Here is a 20767-nt window from a genome sequence, read left to right as displayed (position 1 = left end):
GCAGGGGCCTGTCCACCCTCTCTGACTCCACTCCCTGGGAAATCCACAGATCCTTCTGAGACCCAACTTTCCTCCTTCCTGTGGACCCTCTCAGTACACCTCCCCTTTCTAGCTCATCCCCCATTCCACTGTGTCAGTTCCTAACACCTAGAAATAGGTCCTACCAGGGACCCCCTAGTGGCCACACCTGGCAGGGACTCAGAAGCACTTCCTGCCAGGCAATCACACGCACCACACTCTCCTAAGATCCAGAGAGGGCAACACAAATCAAGGCACAGAACACCTACCCAACAAAGACAAAACCAGATATCAACACCTACAATTATATCATCCTGAACTCAGATGCCTAGATGCCAGGTTAAAAGTACAATCAGTAACAGCCAGAACAATATGAATCCACCAGAACCCAGCAACCCTACTACAGTAGGCCCTGAAGCTACAACATAGATAAAGCACAAGACAAGTACTTGAAAATAACTATGAATGTGTTCAAGGAACTTGAAGAGGATGTGAATAAATCCACTAATGAAGTCTATGGAATCACTAAAGGTGGAAGGAAATTAATAAAATAGATCAAGACTCACAAGTGGAAATAGAATCAATAAAAAACCAGAACTAAATCGTGAAAAGCTGGAAATGGAAATTCAGGGGCTTGAGCAGGAACCTCAGAGGCAAGCCTCACAAACAGAATACAAGAAATGGAAGAGAGACTCTCAGTCATTGAATACAAGATGGAGAAATGGATACCTCGATCAAAGAAAATGTTAAATGCAAAACAATCATGGCACAAACATTCAGGAATTCTGGAACAGTAAGAAAAGACAAAATCTAAGAATAACAGAAATAGAGGAAGAAGCAGCAGCCCAGGGCAAAGGCACAGAAAATACTTTCAGCAGAATAGTGTCTATCAAGATACAAGAAGCACAAAGAACACCAAATAGATGGGACCAGAAGAGGAATCCTTCACAGTACATGATAACAAAACTTATAAAACAAAGGAAGATTACTAAAAGCTGCTAGGGAAAAAGACAAAGCAACATATATAGGCAGACCAATTGGAATAACACTTGACTTTTCAATGGACCTGTAAAAGATGGAAGGGCCTGGACGGATGTTCCACAAACTCCAAGAGACCACAGATGACAGCTCAAACTTCTATACCCGGCAAAACTTTAATCACAATAGATGGAGAAAGAAAATCATTCCATGATTTAAAAAAAATTTAAGTAGTAGCTATGTACCAATCCAACTCTATAGAAAGTGCTAGAAGAAAAACCCCAACCTAAAGTGTAGTGGGTAGCCATTCCAGCTTTGTTCTGGAAGTTCCAACCCCCATTGAGGCTTCAGTAACTGTCACACCTACAAGGCGGAGCCAAGAGAGGGCCCTGAAGACCTGAGATCCAGTTGCACCACCTTCTCTTGGTTCCTGGACCCGAGAAGCTGGAGGTAGACGGAGCAGAGTTCTCCAGAGAACACCACCAGACTGTGCTACGTTTTCCCCAGACCCTGCAACCTACCTATCCCTTCATTTGTAAGTTATGCCACTAAATAAACCTCCCTTTTAACTACGTGGAGTGGCCTTAATAATTACACCAATACTAAAGAGTTAACCACACCCAGGAAAACACAAGGAATAAATAACCCTAGGCCAACAAATCAAAAGATGGGGCATGGCACCACACCATAACAACAAAATAACAAGAATCAACAAACACTGTACATTGATATATCTCAACAACTAACATTGACTACAAAAACAAGATCCATTCTTCTGCTGCATCAAAAAAAGACACCTTACCATTAAGAATAAACATCACCTCAGGGTAAGGATGGAAAAAGATATTCCAAGCAAATGGACCCAAGAAGCAAGCCAGCGTAGCCATTTTAAGGTCTGACAAAAGACTTCAAACCAAAATTAATCTGAAGAGATAGTGAAGGTCACTACATACTCATCAAAGGAAAAATCCACTGAGAGGATATTGCAATTCTAAACAGTTATGCACTAAACACAAGTGCAGCCAAGTTCATAAAAGAAATACTACTGCTATTTAAATCACATATTGACTTTCACATTGTGACAGTGGGTAACTTCAATATACTTCTCTCACCAATAAACAGGTCGTCTAGACAAAAACTAAACAGAGAAATGCTGGAGTTAAATAATGTCATAAATCAAAAGGATTTAGCAGATATTTACAGAACATTTCACTCAAGCACAAATGAATGTACCACCTTCTCAGTATCTTATGGAACTTTCTCTAAAATTGACCACATACTCAGACACAAAGCAAGTCTCAACAGATAGAAGAAAATTGAAACAACACAGTGCATCCTCTCTGACCACCATGGATTTAAAGCTGGATCTCAATAACAACAGAGACAATGGAAAACTTGGTACTAGAATCCTAGTCAACTACTCAATGGTAGTGAAGTCATGGATCTCTCAGGAGAACCTACAACACCCCTTTAGTGGTCTCTATGTACTCTCTAAGCATTTGTCCTTAAAAATGCAAATAAGCATAGTCTTCGCCCCCCCATCAAGGAAATTTCTTTTTACAACACATGATACCCTCTATCGGAAACCACAACCAATCCAAACACAGGGTTGTGGAGCCCAGTCCCAGTAGACACAACTACAAAACACTTCCACACCTAAGGCTCAGGGAACATTGCAGAAGATGGGTCAGAATGATTGTAAGAGCCAGAGGACCAGGAAGTTTGCTGTGACCTTTGTGTCTCCCAGTAATATCAGAAGCTTTATCCATAAACATGAGCTGAACAAGGACAACAGCAATAGACATGTCAAAGTGGATGAGGAAAAGCCCATGAGGCCTCCACCCTACACAAAGAACTACAGGCAGCCAAGGAACCCTGAGATTGGTAGAAATAGTATCCCCCAGGGAAAGAACACCAATTGTCTATTCAATATCCAGTGGTCAGCCCTGAAACCATATGTATGAATGACATTATTCAGACTCAGCAGGTTGTATTGAGGAATGTAGATGCATGCAATAAAAATATTAAATAAGGAGGCAATGAATTTAAAGGAGAGTGAAGAGGAGCATATGGGAGGAAAGGGCATGGGGAAAAGCTGTAATTAAATTAAGATCTCAAAACCAAACAAGAACTGAAATTAAAATTTTTAAAGTTGTATTTCAGAATCATTCTCTCTGGAAATTGCTAGGAAAGACACAGGCTTTACAGTTTGAAATAACTGAAATCAGGTTTTTCTTTTCCATATCACCTGAACTCAGGGCAGGTAACTCTCCAGGCCTGTTTAGTGTTGAGTTTTGTTCTGCCTTCCAGTTTGCAAGGGTTAAGTGTGCGCATGTAGATTATTGTTTCGGTAGACAGCATAAAATTTAACAGACCTCATCTCCTTTCATGGATGCCTAGAATCTGCTCCTACACCAAACCAGAAACACTTGGCCCAGCCTATGGCTTCTCAAGGCCAATTTGGTCCCTAAGTGACTTTCGCATTAGCAAGTTTATCAAATGAGATCACACTTATATTTCTATAATCATAGTCTATATTCAGCTTCCTTCTAATATGCTGTAATTCAGACATTTAAATGATACATATGCACAAATATAAGTCTTTAGTTCTTGTCCATATACTTAACAAAATATTAATAATCACCCCTTAAATTAGATTCCTACTTATTCCTACTATTAGCTCGCTTGTGAGCCATCTCACAATCCCCAACTTTGACCATTCTGTAAATATTTACATTTTCTCTGACTGTCCCTGTTTTTCAGTGATGTCTATGTAGGCTTTAATAAGTCAGGGTTGTATTTATTATTGGACTATTAACAGTTGACATTTAGTTTTGTTTAGGAAAATGACCATTTTTAGTGTCTATGTAACTTAGAATTAAAATTATAAGAGTGAAATTCCTGATGATGAGTTCTTCTACATACATATATATTCTAACCACAGGCAAGAACAGATGTTTGCCCTTCAGTTTTGTAGTGGGAAAAAAGATGGGGAAGCCATCATTAATGCAGGTTGGTAGGGAGATGATAAATCAGCAAAGCAGAAATTCTCCCAGGGAAATAGGATGTACTAACAATCCAAAAGGAAAAGAAAAGGAAAAAGCTCCCCAGAGTCCCAAATTTTCAATGTAGAAACACAACAAAATCTGAGCTAACTCAGATTCCTAGTGATGGGAGATGTCTCTGCATTTTCTAAAGTAATATTAGAACTGAAGTTATTTTCTTGTTTTGATTAACATTTTTGCAAGTTTAAGTGCCTAATTGTTACTTTCTATAAGAATTCTAATTGCACAAAGGAGGGCAGCATGTGTAATTCTTTGTCATTAAAATTCTGGCCATGAGGGCATCATTTCTCATTACCTTGGACAGTTTTATAAATGCAGGATCTCAGTCTCTACCCCTGTAAGGACATTCAAGTTTAAGACAAATGACAATCAGGATTAAAGTAAGGACTGAATGAGAATATTATGCTTCCCACTCACAAGTTATGTGGTTTTCTCTAAGTCATTCAATCTCTGTACATTTTTCTCTGCTGCTGAGTTGAAGACATAACAACCTGTCCAAGGGTTCTTCTAAATGTTGAGCATGAAAGTTGACCATGTTTCCCAGCTCTTTCTGACCCCGAATCTCTTCAATGCCAACTCCTCCTTTACATTTACTTCCAGAAAGGGCATGATGTAGTGCAAGCAATGGGCCTTTGAGTAACGTTTGCTGACAGAGCGTGAACCACCCACCACTTAGTTCCCCCCCCCCAGCCACATTGACAACAATGGCAGGAGCGCTGTGGTCTTAAGTGAGTGAGGTGGACAAGACACTTAGTGCTTTGCCTCGCCTGTGTACTGCAAGGCTCTCTGAGCAGCACGGTTGTCTTAAAGATGGTTCTGTGCCTTCAGCATTTTGTTGCCGTGACACATTTCTCCAAAAGGAAAGTCAGACATGAAGGAGGAGAAAGGTAGGCACACAGAGACTAATGGAGACCTATCACCATCTTGACTGTTCAATGGACCGCACCGAGAATGTGGAAACATTACTAAGTATCAAAACTATTTTATTTTAACAATCTTACCATGAAATTATAACCACCAAGGGTTTTACCTGATGAGTCAAAGACACTCTGAATAAAGTCACACATTCATTTGAGCTGTGCATATTTCTCTTTGATATTCCAGGTCATGTACCAGATGGCAGGAAGCCTTTATACATGATGGCTTCTTCTGCATGTGTCAACATATGGTACTAAAGCACCAGCACAGAGAAGCCTTGCTCAATACAAGTCTTTCTGGAAACATTTCAAACAAAACACGCTAATTAACATTTGTTGATTATGCCACTCTGCATATATGACAGGTTTTTTTCTTTATATTGGGTTTATATTCACTTTGTTGCACAAAGGACTTGTGTTTGGGGATCTACTCAGAATTGATTCTCATTTCAAATATTCTTGTTAGATTTTCCACCTCTCCCCAAACCTCCCAAAGCATCATATATTATGAACAGATATAACAAGATTATATAGATATATACTGATAGCAGAATGTTATTACGGATTAGAAAGGATACAATGTATGGCAGTACATAATGTAGTCAGCAGTGGATTTATCAGTGTTGAAGATGAAGTTTTAAATTGAAAAAAATATTCATTAAATTTAAAAGTCTATTATGCAAAATGCATATTTGATTTTAATGCATGAGAAGATTTCTGTTTAACTCTGTAAACATTCCAGTACATATCTTCCCCATATGATACACGGTAGATTATAATACAAGCCCCACATCACTCTCCGTAAACATTCCAGTACAGATCTTCCCCATACGATACACAGTAGATTATAATACAAGCCCCACGTTACTCTCTGTAAGTTACGGTATTGTCTGACATGAAGAGTGGTTAGGGAAGCAAGGACTTAGGACAGGAAAGAGCAAAGCTTGTGCTACAGACATAGTTGTTGGCAATGCCAAAAATAAGAGTGTAATAATACATTTTTAACTTGGGCCAGATTCCTTAAGGCACAAGCCTTCACTGTACAGGTGTTGTTTTTAATGTTCCCTACTCATGTGGAGTATGAAGGGAGCAGCTAAAAATAGACACGCTCTAGTCACTTGTGAAGGACGTCCTCTCGACAGTTTATATCACAGTATCTTCAAAAGAGGCATCAGAGAAGATGTGTAAGAGGGTCCTGTGGGACTTGTGAATAAGCAAGTTACTAAAAAAGCATGAGGACGCATAGGGATAAAGAACTAAACCTGGTGGAGTTTTTATTGCAAATGAATGCTATCAACACAGTGCCCAGAGGAAGAAATAAAAGCGAGAGGTTCGTTCTGTGGTGCTCACATTTTACAGTAAAGGTCACTTGTTTAGAAAATAGTCCCATTCCTTCTGATTTAAAAACACAATGTTAATGGAGCCAAGGCATTCATCCCTGTGACCTGGGGGTCAAATGTGCTCATTTTCAAGACCATGGTTTTGGTCTGCCTTCCTTATCTGATGCGACGCTTGGTGAGCCATCTTGTGATGATGGTATTAACTATCTTAAGAAGGAGAGGTATAAAAATATAAATGGATGTATGTGTGCTTAACTGAGAAAGAGGCACAGAAGGATAAAAGTGTTGGCTTTGGAATTCAAGAAATCCAAATTCCATGTAGCAAAACCAGGAGCACAGGGAGGCTAAGGCTGAGGCTGACCGTGGGGTTGAGAGGGCTTCAGCAAGCTACTGTGGTTGGTTGAAAAATAAAGTAAGGAAATTTTTAAGGATTTAGTTTAGAGATTATTTCTCCTAAAGCCTATACCTCCTATATCATCAAATAATGAACTTAGAAAAACCTTTTATGACCAAAGACATAAGAATGAGGGAAGAGAAAACACTGAAATAATAATAAAGCAATTGAATGGACATCAATTTGCATCTTATCTGTGCCACCGTAAAAAAAAATAATAGTAATTCTTAGCTTATAAAACTATCTGTGGTGGTTAGCTTTAACGTCAATTTTACATAGCCTACAATCATCTGCAAAGACATGGTGACCGATTGCCTAGATTTCATTGGCCTGTGGGAAGTGTCTTGATTGTGTTAATTGATGCTAAAGATCGTACCATTCTCTGGATTTGGATTCTGAACTATATACAAAAGGAGAAGAAACTGAATACTAGTATGCATGCATTAATTCATTCCTCTCTGCTTTCTGGTGTCATGTGACCAGTTCTCTCAAGCCCCTGTCACTTGGTCTTTCCTGCGGGGATGGACTGTAACTAGGAATCGTGAGATGAAATTAACCCTTCCTCCCTTGTTTTCATCAATGTATTTTTATCACAAAAACAGTCAAGGAAACTAAGACACCAGTGAAAACTTAAATTGAAAAAGTAAACCAGAAATAAATGGAAGCTCACAAAATTCACTATCCCCTGAATCATACTACATTCAGATGTGCATCACCCAAACACATCCTGATATACACACATGCAACTCAAATCTTAACCTATAACAAAGATGGAGCAGCCAGAGCTTTCGTATAGTTTTGGGGGCTTTTTGGATTATCAACTAAAGCTTTTCTTATGACTCAAATATTTCATTTCTCAATACCCAGTCCTAGTCAATCAGTGTAAAATTTCAGTTTCTGCATAACAAAAACTGTTTAAATATCCGCATTTCTATAAAGGAAAGTCAGATTTATGAAATTCCTGGGGAAATAGATGAGTCTAGAAAGTATAATGTTAAATGAAGCGACCCAAATTCAGAAAGACAAAAGCCACAGCTTCCCTCTCATATGCAGACCCTAGCTTGTACTGTATAGGTGCATGTATACAGATGGGTGTAAATGTGTGCATGTAGACACAAAACTAGAAAGGAGACCAAAAGGAGATAAAACTAGAAGTGCCAAGGAAGAGGCAAGGACAATAAAACAGATGTACAACAAAAGCAGAACAGAGAGACGGAAGAGGAAATGACAGGCGAGGGTCAAAGGGGAAGGGGTGGAGACACAGGGGGCGGAAGCATGACTGAAACAAACTTTGAAGTAATGCCTTCTCTTTTTTAAATAAAAGTTAAATAATTACCAGCAATTTTATATGAGACAATGAGAATATTGGCACCAAAACGTACAAGACTGCTTAGGGTAGAACAGTCTGATGGAAAATGTCATGCACCTCTCCATCAACAGGAAATATGATAAATAAATTATATATTAGTATGATAAAATGTTGTGGTGGTATTGTGTTCCCCAAAATATTGTGCACCCTAATAAACTTATCTGGGGTAAGAGAACAGAACAGCCAGTAGATATAGAGGCCAGAAAATAGTGGCATACACACACCTTTAATCCTAGCATTCCAGAGGCAGAGATCTGCCTGGATCTCTGTGATTTCAAGACCACACTGGAGACAGCCAGGCATGGTGACTCACGTCTTTAATCCCAGGAAGTGAGCCTTTAATCCCAGGAAGTGATGGCACCAAGCAGAAAGGTATATAAGGCGTGAGGACCAGGAACTAACCTGGTTAAGCTTTTAAGTTTTTGAGCAGCACAGTTCAGCTGAGAGGCATTCAGTCTGAGGAAACAGGATCAGCTGAGGAATTGGCAATGTGAGGTGGCTATGGCTTGTTCTGCTTCTCTGATCTTCCAGCATAGACCCAGTACCTGGCTTTGAGTTTGTTTTTATTAATAAGACCCTTTAAGATTCGTGCTACAAAACGCTGAGCCCCAATCAAAACTGTTACACGGAATATTGATGAATCCTGTAAATAGGTTAGCTGGCACAGACAAACCCTAATTATGTAATGTATGAATCACACAAACAAAACCTAGAGATCAGGCTAAATGCCTTATCATAGGGAGAACACAGTGATTAGAAAGGATAAATGATGAAGTCTTAGTCTTTTAAATATTTTCATTAACTATTCACTTCTTAGGTGTTCAGCTTTGATATCTCAGAGCTAAACATTTTTAATCTATGTGTCTTTACTTTGTTTCTATTTCAATAAAAGTGAAGATGAGACACAAGGCTTAGGGTGTCAGAAAGTACAATGAATGAAAAATTAAACCATACACTGCAACATTGTTTAATCCCAGGAAGTAAGAAAGTGCTAACAAGAAGAGAAGCAGGAGGAGTGAAAACAAAATCGAAAACCACAGTGACTGGAGGTGTATGGAAACCACAGAGGAATACATTGAAATAGGTCCCAAGAGCCACAGCAGGCACTATGTGAATAAGAACAAATAGTGTTGGATAACCATTCAGAAAGAAGTTATAGCTCGAGTTTATAAAGATGGCTGAACAATACGTAGATAGTTTGAGACAAAATACTTTCAGATTACCACTTCACCACAGAAGGAGATCCAAATGGTGCAGAGGTGAAAAAATAACATTATTTGCATTAAAAACAAAACATTTATACCACAGATTATCCCTACATACCAGTTATCCCACTATCTATTCAGAGAACCAGCTACATCACCACCTACCCAGAGGACCAGCTATCCCTCCATCCACACACAGGACCAGATTTTCCATGGTCTTAGCGATACTATTGCTATGAAGAAACAACATAAGAACCTTTGGAAGAAAGGGTTTACTTTGCTTACACTTCCATGTCACTATTCATCATCAAAGGAAATCGGGCAAGAACTCAAACAGGACAAGAACCTGGAGGCAGGAACTGATACAGAAGCCATGGAGGAGTGCCATTAACAGGCTTGCTCCTCATGACTTGCTCAGCCTACTTTCTTACAGCATCCAAGACCACCAGCCCAGATGTGACATAAGCCACAGAGAGCTAGGCCCTCTCTCATCAATGACCAATCAAGAAAATGCACCACAAGAACAAGGAATCGGAGACCATGGTAAATGAAGACCACATGAGAATAGGAAGAAGCAAAATGCTAGAGAGGCCCACAGAAATCCACAAAGATACCCCCACAACAGACTGCTGGCAGTGGTCGAGAGACAGCCCGAGCTGACCTACTCTGGTGATGGGATGGCCAAACACCCTAATTGTCATGCTAGAAACCCCATCCAACTACTGAGGGATCTGGATGCAGAGATCCATGACTAGGCCCCATGTGGATCTCTGGGAGTCCAATTAACGAGAATGAGGAGGGTTTATATGAGCGAGAATTGTTGAGACCAAGGTTGGATAAAGCACAGGGACAAATAGCCAAATGAATGGAAACACATGAACTATGAACCAATGGCTGAGGGGCCCCCAACTGGATCAGGCCCTCTGAATGGGTGAGACAGTTGATTGACTTGATCTGTTTGGGAGGTATCCAGGCAGTGGGACCGGGTCCTGTGCTCATTATATGAGTTGGTTGTTTGAAACCTGGGGCTTATGCAGGGTCGCTTGGCTCGGCCTGGGAGGAGGGGACTGGACCTGCTTGGACTGAGTCTACCAGGTTAATCTCAGTCCTCAGGGGAGGCTTTGCCCTGGAGGAGATGGGAATGAGAGGGTGGGCTGGGGGGAAGGGGAGAGGGGCAGGCTGGAAGGAAGGGGAGGGGGGGGCGGGAGGGGAGAGAACAAGGGAATCCGTGGCTGATATGTAGAACTGAATTGTATTGTAAAATAAAATAAAATAAAATAAAAAAGAAAATGCACCACAGCTTTATTCTCATGACAATCTAATGGGGCCTTTTTTACAGTTGAGATTCCCTTTTCCTAAATGACTCTAGCTTGTATAGAGTTGACATAAAACTCTAGCCAGAATAATTGACCCCTTGTCAACTTGACAAACTAATACAACACTATTTAGCAATAACTTTTGCTATTTTGTTTATCTGCAATATCTCACACTAATAAATATCACAATATAAACTATATTACAAAGTTGGAAGTCCTACAATCTTTGCTAATTCCAACACTTTGAAATTCAATCCTTTTTAAAGAAACCAGAGTCTCATTAAAATCCAAAATCTTTCTCAAAGTCCAAAGTCTGTCCACTGTAGACTCATGTAAAACCAAAATAAGTTAAGTACTTTCTCATTCCAAGAGGGAAAAAAAAACAGGGCACAGTCACAAGCTAAACAAAATAAAACCAGCTCCAACAGTACAAAGCTCAGTGTTAGACTTCTGGGATTCACTCACCATAGGCTGGGCTCCTCCCAAGGGCTTCCCACAGCACGCAATAACAGCGTGTCTCAGAGGCTCAGACTGACCCCACTCTATGACTGCTGGTGTCTTGGTTGTCCCAAGGCACTGGCATCTCCAAAATGCTGGGGTTTCTTGTTACAACTAGGCTGCACTTTGACCTAGCCTCTCCTGGACTCTCTTCATGATACCAAGCCTCAACTCTCTGCATGACCTCTTCAATCCCGAGGCTTCAATTGCTACTGAAGCTGTGTCTTCACCAATGACCTCTCCTGGCTTCTCACAGTGCCAAGCTTTAGCTGCTCTCCATGATTCCTTCATGCTTTCAAAACCACTACCACTTGGGTAACTCTTCTACATGACCAAGTTCATCTGCTAGCATAAGGTCCAACCTTGACCACCTCTGGAACATAGATAGCTTCTGTATGCTGAAACTGAGGAAACACTTCCCGGAAGATTTCACCTCAGTGATGCTGGTCTCCTCTTAATCCCCGATAATTTCTCAGCTCCAGCTGACCAGCATCAATTGTCCCAGTAAAGCAAAGGTTTCCCATAGATGGTTCTGGTCTCTTGTTAATCACTGCTGATACCTCAGCTCTAGCTGGTCAGAACCAGAGATTATTAATTCAAAATTGCAAATGGCCCCAATAGAATTTTTAAGAGACTCTCAAACTTCCCTCTAAAACTCCACAATCCAGGCCTCCATCGTCTGCATTAATCTTCACATTTTTATCTTCCAAACTCCTGCAGAACAGCCCACCGAGCTCTCAATACTCAATGGTTTTTTGAACTCTCAACACTCAATGGCTTCTCCAGCCCAAAATTCCAAAGTCCTTCTATAATCTTTCCAAAAGCAACATGGTCAGGTCTGTCACAGCAATATCCCATGATCTTCTGTCAACTTCTGTTTTAGTTAGGGTTACTATTTCTGTGATGAAACACCATAACAAAAAACAACTTGGAAAGGAAAGGGTTTATTTGGCTTACACTTCCACATCGCTGTTCAACATCAAAGGAAATCAGGACAGGAACTCAAACAGGGCAGGAACCTGGAGGAAGGAGCTGATGCAGAGGCCATGGAGGGATGCTGTTTATAGGCTTGCTCTTCACGGCTTGCTCAGCATTCACATGCCATACTCACACACAAACATGCACAAACAACACACTCAAGATTTTTTTTAAAGGAATTCAGTAGAGAAAGGGAAGCCAGAATATAATATTTGATTTCAAGTGTTTGGGTAACTGTGTATCTAAAAGAGAGTTGGTTCATCTTGTAGAAAATATGAATCTTCATTTAAATTTTCAATTTCTATGTCTGTAAAATAAAGGTAAAAACAACATATATCATAATTTTATGATAATCCAATAACTAAATACAAGACACAGTAAATGTTTTACTAATTCTAATAATCCTATTACTGTCTTTTTTTAAGTGGTAAGAGTGAAACAGAAGGATGGTACACGCATATAATTTTGTTTCTTGGGAAGTGGAGGCAGTCAGGAATTCAAGGCTGGCCTCTAATACATAAGTTTGAGGCCAGTCTGAGCATAATGAATCCTTGTCTCAAACACTCAAGCAAAACAAAAATAATAAATACAGTGTAGTGGGATAAAATTCCATTTTTATAGCTCTCAAACCCCAAACTCACTGTCTAGATGTATCACTCCTACACTCAGAATCTTAACAACACAGCCATTTACTTAATTCACAGTTTCAAGGCCAGTGCTGGGCTGGGAACAACAGAAAGATGGTCATGATTTTATTGGACTCATTTCTGTGCTGACTGGAGACTGACCAATCTTGGGGAGGGAAGGGCATGAGCTAGGAAGGGTCTGCTTGGCACCATGTTTTATCTAAGCTTCTACTGGATGACTTTGGGACAAGATAGTGGAGAGGTTCCAGGAAAAGACACAAAAGACTTCCCTTAGTAAGCAGCTTTCCTACTTCGGCTTATGTAAAATGTACCATTATCCAAATCAAGTCAAGACTTGGAGTAGAGAAAGTTATGCAAAATGTCAGGAAAAGAGCCTCAAATAAATGTGAGCAATCACTACATACTACAATTTCCAAAGCAGTAATTCATTATTTTGAATATATATGTAGTGTACGAATTTTACACTACAAAATTACCAAATGACTAAAATTCAGTGAAGATAGTTTCTCTCCAAACAAATTGCTCTATTTAGATTCTTTATATTTATGAAACCAAGCAAATATCTACACTTTGATATTCTAAGTGTACTTTTCAAATTAATGCCTACTACTGCACAATCCAAACTATTTTCCAAACTAGACCAGTCAGCCAAAGACTTCCTCATAGTATCTCATCATCTAAGAAATGTTCTCTTACCCTGCCACATTCCATCACTAATTAAAGTCATAATTTATGTTTGCAGCTCAAATACTACTTGAATTTAGCAATGGTTTATTTCTCAGTACTATAATATAATATCATGTGTCTAAAATGTACAATGTGTTTTGATAGGGCTACCCATATATTTAATCTCTCATTTCAATTATTGATACACTTTTGGAGAATGTCTGCTGGGTAACATACTAAAATTTATATGTCAAAATTATTGTTTCAGACTTCTTTGAATTTTTATAGTAAGTAAAAATAGACTTCACAGGGCTCAATAAGTACATTTTCATACTTTTACTTTTTTTAATTTTTAGAATTTATTTATTTACATTTTAAAAAGGAATTGCTGAAAATAATTCCCTGAAATAATCCAAGTGGCAAAGTACAGCCAATACACTCATGAAACTTAGGTTTATTCAACTGAGCAAAAACCTCTTAGAAGCTGTTAATGATACGAAACTGACTGCTTCAGACTGTTCTAATGCATGCCAGTATAATTAACAATATTCAATCACATCTGTTCTTTCCTGAATATATCAAAAGTAAAATACCAATTAAAAAGCTAATATATCGTCTCCTTAAATGTTTCTTACTGGTACAATCTCAGGATTATTATTTAATAGTGGTAATTAAGAGATGTGTTTTACTCACAAGTTAGCAACAATCTACAAGAGGGAACAGATAGTCTGCCTACAGGCTCATAGTGCAAATCAAAAGTTCGGGAATGTAGCAACTGACATTTCTAAAAATATCAAACATAAAATTCATGCAATGTTCATGCAGAAAGCATTACTAAGCAGGCGGCCACAGAACTAGAACACTTTATAACTTTAGAGGCAATGTCGATGGGATGCCTCAGGTTTACAGATTCAACTTGAACTCTCATCATAGGCTCTGTATTTGACTTTTCCAGCTCCACTAATGACACAAACAGGATTCAAATCCCTGAAATTCTAATTACAGTCAAGGGCACAGTCAACAACAAAGCTGTCTGGAATTTCAAATCCAACAAAGTCTTGCCTATATCCAACACTTGGAGAGGTCATTTTCACCAACAAGCTTGTGACACTGAACATTTGGGAGGTGTGCTGCTTGACCAAGGAGAAAAGGCTTGCATTGTTTTACCGGCATTAACTATTTTCATCAAGACATGCTTTCCAACTAAAACTGAGAAATCATCTCCAATAACTTTTATGTACCCTGTTGACTGGTCACTACAGTAGCTCTTCAGTCTCATAATATCTACAGTCATCGGAAGGGAACTATAATCACTTCTATTCAGTGAGTAATGCGACCCAGCAGATCAGCAAACAAGTCGCTCCCCTTGAGCACACAGAGAGCCACAATGTGATGGCCTCCCATCTCTTTCATGACATCTTTACCAAGTCTTTCAGTCCTGTCCAGAATCAGCCAACAGGGAATAAACACCTTTTCCAAGCCCTCAGCATAATGATTAGGCATACAAAATAAATCTAGAGTGTAGCCTGGTTCATCATCACTAATCACGACACTGGGGCTCTGGGTCACCAAGGCAGAGCCAGCCTGTATTCATGGGGAACAGCAGCCTGAGGACGAAACTGGGGGAGCGTTTTATTGCTATCTTGAAAATTGTATTAGCCTATAGGAAACTTACAATTTTTCCTCCATTTGTACTATCTTAGCAGTAAGCAAATGCAAAATAAATGATACTTCTAAGTCATAGTAGATCCTTAGGGTTTGTGTCTAGAAATTACATTTTTGCTCTTCAGTAATTCAATTGGCTCTAACTCTAGATAACCCTGATAGAAGGCAGGCCTAGACTGATTGTCTTCTGGTCTTCCTCATATACATATACTTATGTCATATTACATAACATTAATTTAATACTAACTTAATTTATACTAAATTAATATAGCTGCTTTTAGAAACTTCTAATTTAGAGTTTTCTCTGAAGAAAACTTGCCTCCCAATCATTTCCTAGTTCAAGTAACTGATACCCCTCGAAACTCTTCTAAGCATTGAAAACAAACCATCACGTGTGGTGATCGAGCTCTTATCGAGCAGTCTGCTAACTGCCTGAGTACTGTGGCTTTGTCATCTAGTAGCTAATACATTTGCTATGTCTGATTGACTTATGAATTTCAAATGTAATTATCTATAGATATTTACTAAAACTCTGAAAAAAGAAGAATATCCTATATCAAATGATTGGCCCAGAAAGCAGGCATATAAACAGAACTCTAATTATAGAAGACACAAATAAGGGCTGGCTTATTAAGTTGCAGTATCATCCTTTTGAGAGTTGAGGTGGCATAGAAAATAGATAAAAGATCAGAGAACAGCAGACATGATTAAAAGAGTGATAGAAACAAACAGAAAAGAATAAATATCTGTGAGAGAAATGCACCTCCCATTCTGTAAAAAGTTGTCCAGAACTCTGATTGCCATTCCCATTATCCTTCCAAAGAGTCTGTAGTGAGGGGTGAGGGTCACAGAGAATATTAGACTGTGGAGAATTTCAGTCCCAAGTCCCAGTAGAGGGATTATTGAGTGATATGCTGGTGGCCACTACAATTGATTTGATATTTTCTTTTTATTGTTGTTTCATTCTGAGTTCTCAACCAAAAAATAAAGATAAAACTTAAGTGGAGCATAATGGCAAACATTTTTGTTCCAGTGGGCAGCCAATTGTCTATTTTCTTCCAAGGGAAAACAAAAGCCTCCTTCTCTTCCATAGTTCCTAAAGATCATCACTTGAAGCATACTGAGGATTAAAAAGCTGACATGTTCAAGCTTCATTTTGTACTAAGAATATGGATTACAGACTCTGAATCATCAACCGGGCCCATTCACATGCTGTAACAATGTACTGTATACAGTGGAGTCAATCGACTGACCTTCTACCTATTAATGTTTATTGAGTCCAAAATAACAAATTATATAATTGAATAATTAATCATTAATTTAAACCCAAGAAAGAACAAGAAACTCGGACAACAGAAAAAAGTATACTTGAAGGTGATGGAACTGACTGAAAATAAGACATAAAGAAATAACAGCATTTTATAAACTCCCATGGTATCCACATTACTGCAATGTCATATCTGCATTTCAGGAGAGAGACTCACTAAGTTCAAAATGGCTTTCTTGGAAAGAAATGTACATGGTCATCCAGTGAGAACCATCTAAAAGTCTAGAAAATGGAAAAGGTAATTTTAATTTAAGGAAAAGGACTTGAGTGCTGATGAGTCCAGAGAAAAGGAAACTTTATGATAGATATCTCAGTTACTTGTTCACTGCTATAAGCGAGCTCTAAAACACCCATGAGACAGGAGCCAGCTGTCGTGTTTAGTCAGCATACTTAGAAATGCCTCTGAAGGAAACAAACCTACAACAGAACGGTTTGCCCCTCACAGTGAACTTCTTCAAGCAGCTTATTAGGCGGTGCCTTGGGCCTGACATGCCAGTCAGCATGGCTGCTTACCCTCACCACCCGAAGATGGGAGCCTGAAGGACCACAAGGACACTCACTAACGTGCAGAATTTCATTCACAGTTATATCCAAAGCTAAGAGTAACTCATGCCCATGAGAGCCCCATCGATTCCAGCTCAGCTTCCCCACCCCAATGTTGGAACCTTTAAGTAACAACAGTAGTCATACTCCTGAAATCAGTGGGACTCCATCAACTCCGGTAGGTTTTTCTAGCCTTTGGACCATAGTTTCACGACTTGAAGACACAAAGAAACCACTACAGAAGAAAAAAAAATTAATTGGTTTCCTTTGTATGGTAACTATCTTCTATTCCCTCAAAATGTTTTTCAGTTTTTAATTTTTCATGTGAAGCTTATCAACATTTGATGTTAAGTTTTTATATTGCATGCAAATGTTCCCTTCCCCATAGCTCCATTATAGAAGTATTAAGAAGATGAAGCTTTGAAATGTGACTTTATCTTTTTATTTATTTGTTTAGCAAAAGTTTTATTTGCCTTACAATATTAACTCAATAATCACAGGAAGCCTATGCATTGAAGGCTTTCGGCCTCACTTTCTGGGAAGAACTGAGGTAGAAATACACTCAAGGTCACTTAAGTACAGCCTTTCTGTCCTGGGCTCCAGTTTGCACTGGGGCCTCCTCGCTGGGCTTTCCCAGCTCTGTCATGGGGCCTTCCCTCTCCTCTGTGTGTCCAACAGCAGCTCTGCCTGTGAGCAGGTAAGTTTTCCTGAGCACACAGCTTTGGAACGTAAGAAAACTGAGGCAGTAGGGTATAATTTGTCCTAAGTCCAGGCGATTGTGTGAGGTTGGAATTTAAACTATTGTTTCAAATTTAAACTCTATTGTTTCCTTTCTGTTCATGGACGTTCCAGTACTGAAGTCTGATAAACTTCTTCACATTTTTCATTTATTATCTGACATGTTTCCAATGGCAAATAGGCACACGTAAGTGCACAGGCTGTCATGACTTAGTGCCATGTTAAATAATGTGACAGTGAATACATTCATCTTGGTTGCCTTCATACACTAAATAAATTCTATCATTTTTTATTTTTTCAGAAAATCACTCATTCTCACTGTACTAGTCGGGGTTCTCTAGACAAATATAACCTATAGGATGAACATATATTAAAAGAATTTACTAGTATCAGTTTATGTTTTAAAAAAAGTTACAATTGTTTCACACTTGAGAAGCTAAGAACCATCAGCAGTTGGTGGCTGGGGCTGGGTGCCTCCGCAGTAGGAGTAGACCCACTGTGGATAACTCACATTGGAGAAGGCCAGTAGTTGCTCAGTCCATGATGCTGGGTGTCTTAGCAGTCATAATCTGGTGTCAAAAACCTGGAAGTTTCCTGGAAAGCTGCAGGAAAGCTGGAGGACAGAAGCCTAGAGACTTTGGTTCTGACAGCAGCAAAGGGGTCAGCATCAGCACCAGCAGCATCAGCATTAGCATCAGTAGCAGCAGCATTATCAGCAGCAGCAGCAGCATGACTCAACTCAGAGCAATGGGGAAGGCTGAGCCAACAAAAGGGAAGGGATCTTCTTTCTGCCATGCCCTTTGGATCTAGGCTCCTATCCTAAGGTGACTCTCACACCTTCCCACATCAATTACAGCAATCGGGGCTTTCTCTCTTTTTTTTAAATTATGTATTTAACTTTAATCATTAACAATTACTGCCCAGCTAAATCTAAACCATCATTTTTTTATATACACTAAATTGATTATTTCTGGAATGGTCTAAGAATTCAGAAATATATTTGTAGCTTTGGAGGATGGATTTTTTTTAATATTACTAAAATATAATCAAATCATTCCCTCTTGTTCCCCTTTGCTACCTCCAACTCCTTCTGTGTCTTTTTCTCCTTGCTCCCTATCAAATATCTGACTTCTTTTCCTAATTTGCATATATATGAATTGTATATATATATATATGAGTTATATCTGTGTGAATTATAGATGCATGCATAAATATATAAACACAACCTGTTGGATCTATTTCGTGTTGTGTGTATGTATGTGATTTCAGAGCTGACCACTGGTATTGGCTAGCCAATTAAGGGGCTCATCCTTAGCTCTCACCATCCCTTAGCGACTTCCAAGGCAACTTGTTTTTGTTGTCATTGTTTTGTTTTGTTGTCTATGGGTAGCCCCTGGAGATTTCCCCTTCACATGTCAGCACATCTGTTAGTGTTGTCATTGTCTAGGTCTTGTTTAAATAGCCGGTATTTTTGAGGCATCATCCAGTAAAGCTTCCCTGTCATTTCTAAGAGAAGCAATCTTACAGCAGACTTCCTGGTCCTCTGGATCTTACAATTTTTTCTTCCCCTCATCTTTGATGCTCCCGGAACCCTGGGAATTGTGTTGCAGAGGTATCCAGTGGGCCTTGCCATCACACCATCACTTCTTCTCTGTATTTTGACCAGTTATGGTTTTCTCTGATGAGCTCTGTCTGTTGCAAAGAAAAGCTACTTTGGTGAGAGTTGGGAGCTATGCTGATGATGGGGTGAGTATTTAGAATACAGCTAGGACATGTGCTGGTGTAGTAAATTGATGGGAGTATGCTCTCTTCTATGTCCATGATTTCGCTAGCCTCACGTAGGTGGCTATGTTTCCAGTACCAGGAAGGATTTTGCTCCTGTTAAGTAAGCCTTAAGTCCAATTAGAGGGTTGTTGGGTAGCACCAAGATATGAATGCCACTATTGCATCTTTAGGGAAATCTTGCCTTGCTGGCCATAGTTGTGGTCCTAAGGCTTCACAGCTGTGTAGAACTTTTGGTTCTACCCCCTTGACAGGTTGCATAGCACCTTCTAGGACTATAAAAGTTACCCCCAGGAGAAGACTTTCAAATCAGGTCCTCAGAGTCCTGTGTCCAAAGTTCGTGGTGTCTTCATCAATAGGGACTTACCTGGGAAGCGACCAAGGACAACAGCAATAGCCAATCAGGACACTGCTTCAGGTTTAGTTCCCTACTCAGGCGATCCTAATTTGTGCCAAGTTGACATTAAAACCATCCTTCCCACTCTGCATTTTCGAATACACTAGCATAAACTTGTAAAAGACCTTCTAGCCATTGCTTTACAATTATTTTCTTAGAGTTTTATTCCATCTACCCCTCCAGTTTTTGTGATGAACATTTCTCTGATTTTCCAATTTTTACCTGTTTTACAAATTGTGTATTTTACTTTACTCCAAAGAACAATTTCTGCATGAATCAATTTTATATGTTTTATTGCATAGTCTATTACTCCATTTTTCTTAATCTCTTTTTAATTTTTTGCAAACAGATTAAACTTTTTCCCTAAATTTTACTTCTTCATACTCTTATGGTCCATCTGAAAGCCACTTGTGTGTATGTGCATGGTGTATGGGATCGTGTGGATGTGTGCATGAGTGCAAGACATGAAAGTAAAAATAAAATTACTGAAGAAAACCCAAACTGAGATAAAACTGGAAAAGAAAAACTTAGGAAGTCAAACAAAAGCTTAGAGGTAAGCCTCACCAAAAGAGTATAAGACATGAAAAAGTGTCACAGACATTGAAAACAAGATAGAAGAAATGGGAGGGCTGAAGAGATGGCTCAGTGGTTAAGAGCACTGACTGCTCTTCCTGAGGACTCAGGTTCAATTCCCAGCACCCACATGGCAGCTCACAACTGTCTATAACTCCAAAATTTGACACCCTCACACAGATGTACATGCAGGCAAAATGTCAATGCACATAAAATAAAAATAAATTATTTTAAAACAAGATAGAAGAAATGGATACCACATCAAAGAAAATGTTAAATATGAACAAATCCAAGTACAAAATATCTAGAAAATCTTGGACACTATGAAAGACCAAATCCACAAATCATAGG

The 20767-nt window shown here is 39.2% G+C and overlaps 1 protein-coding gene and 1 pseudogene across 2 annotated transcripts in view; both read right to left on the bottom strand.

Annotated features, from left to right (window-relative positions):
* Tmem232 (transmembrane protein 232) overlaps positions 1-20767 on the bottom strand; it is a 277182-nt gene that overhangs the window by 127993 nt on the left and 128422 nt on the right. The gene's annotated exons all lie outside the window — the stretch shown is intronic.
* Positions 14303-18395, bottom strand: LOC128117992 (hypoxanthine-guanine phosphoribosyltransferase-like; annotated as a pseudogene).

Source organism: Peromyscus californicus, unplaced genomic scaffold (genome assembly GCF_007827085.1).
Source record: "Peromyscus californicus insignis strain IS unplaced genomic scaffold, ASM782708v3 Scaffold_21__1_contigs__length_65335640, whole genome shotgun sequence".
Taxonomy (NCBI): domain Eukaryota; kingdom Metazoa; phylum Chordata; class Mammalia; order Rodentia; family Cricetidae; genus Peromyscus; species Peromyscus californicus.
The sequence above is the reverse complement of the archived record's forward strand: the minus strand, read 5'-3'. Positions and strand labels throughout refer to the sequence as shown.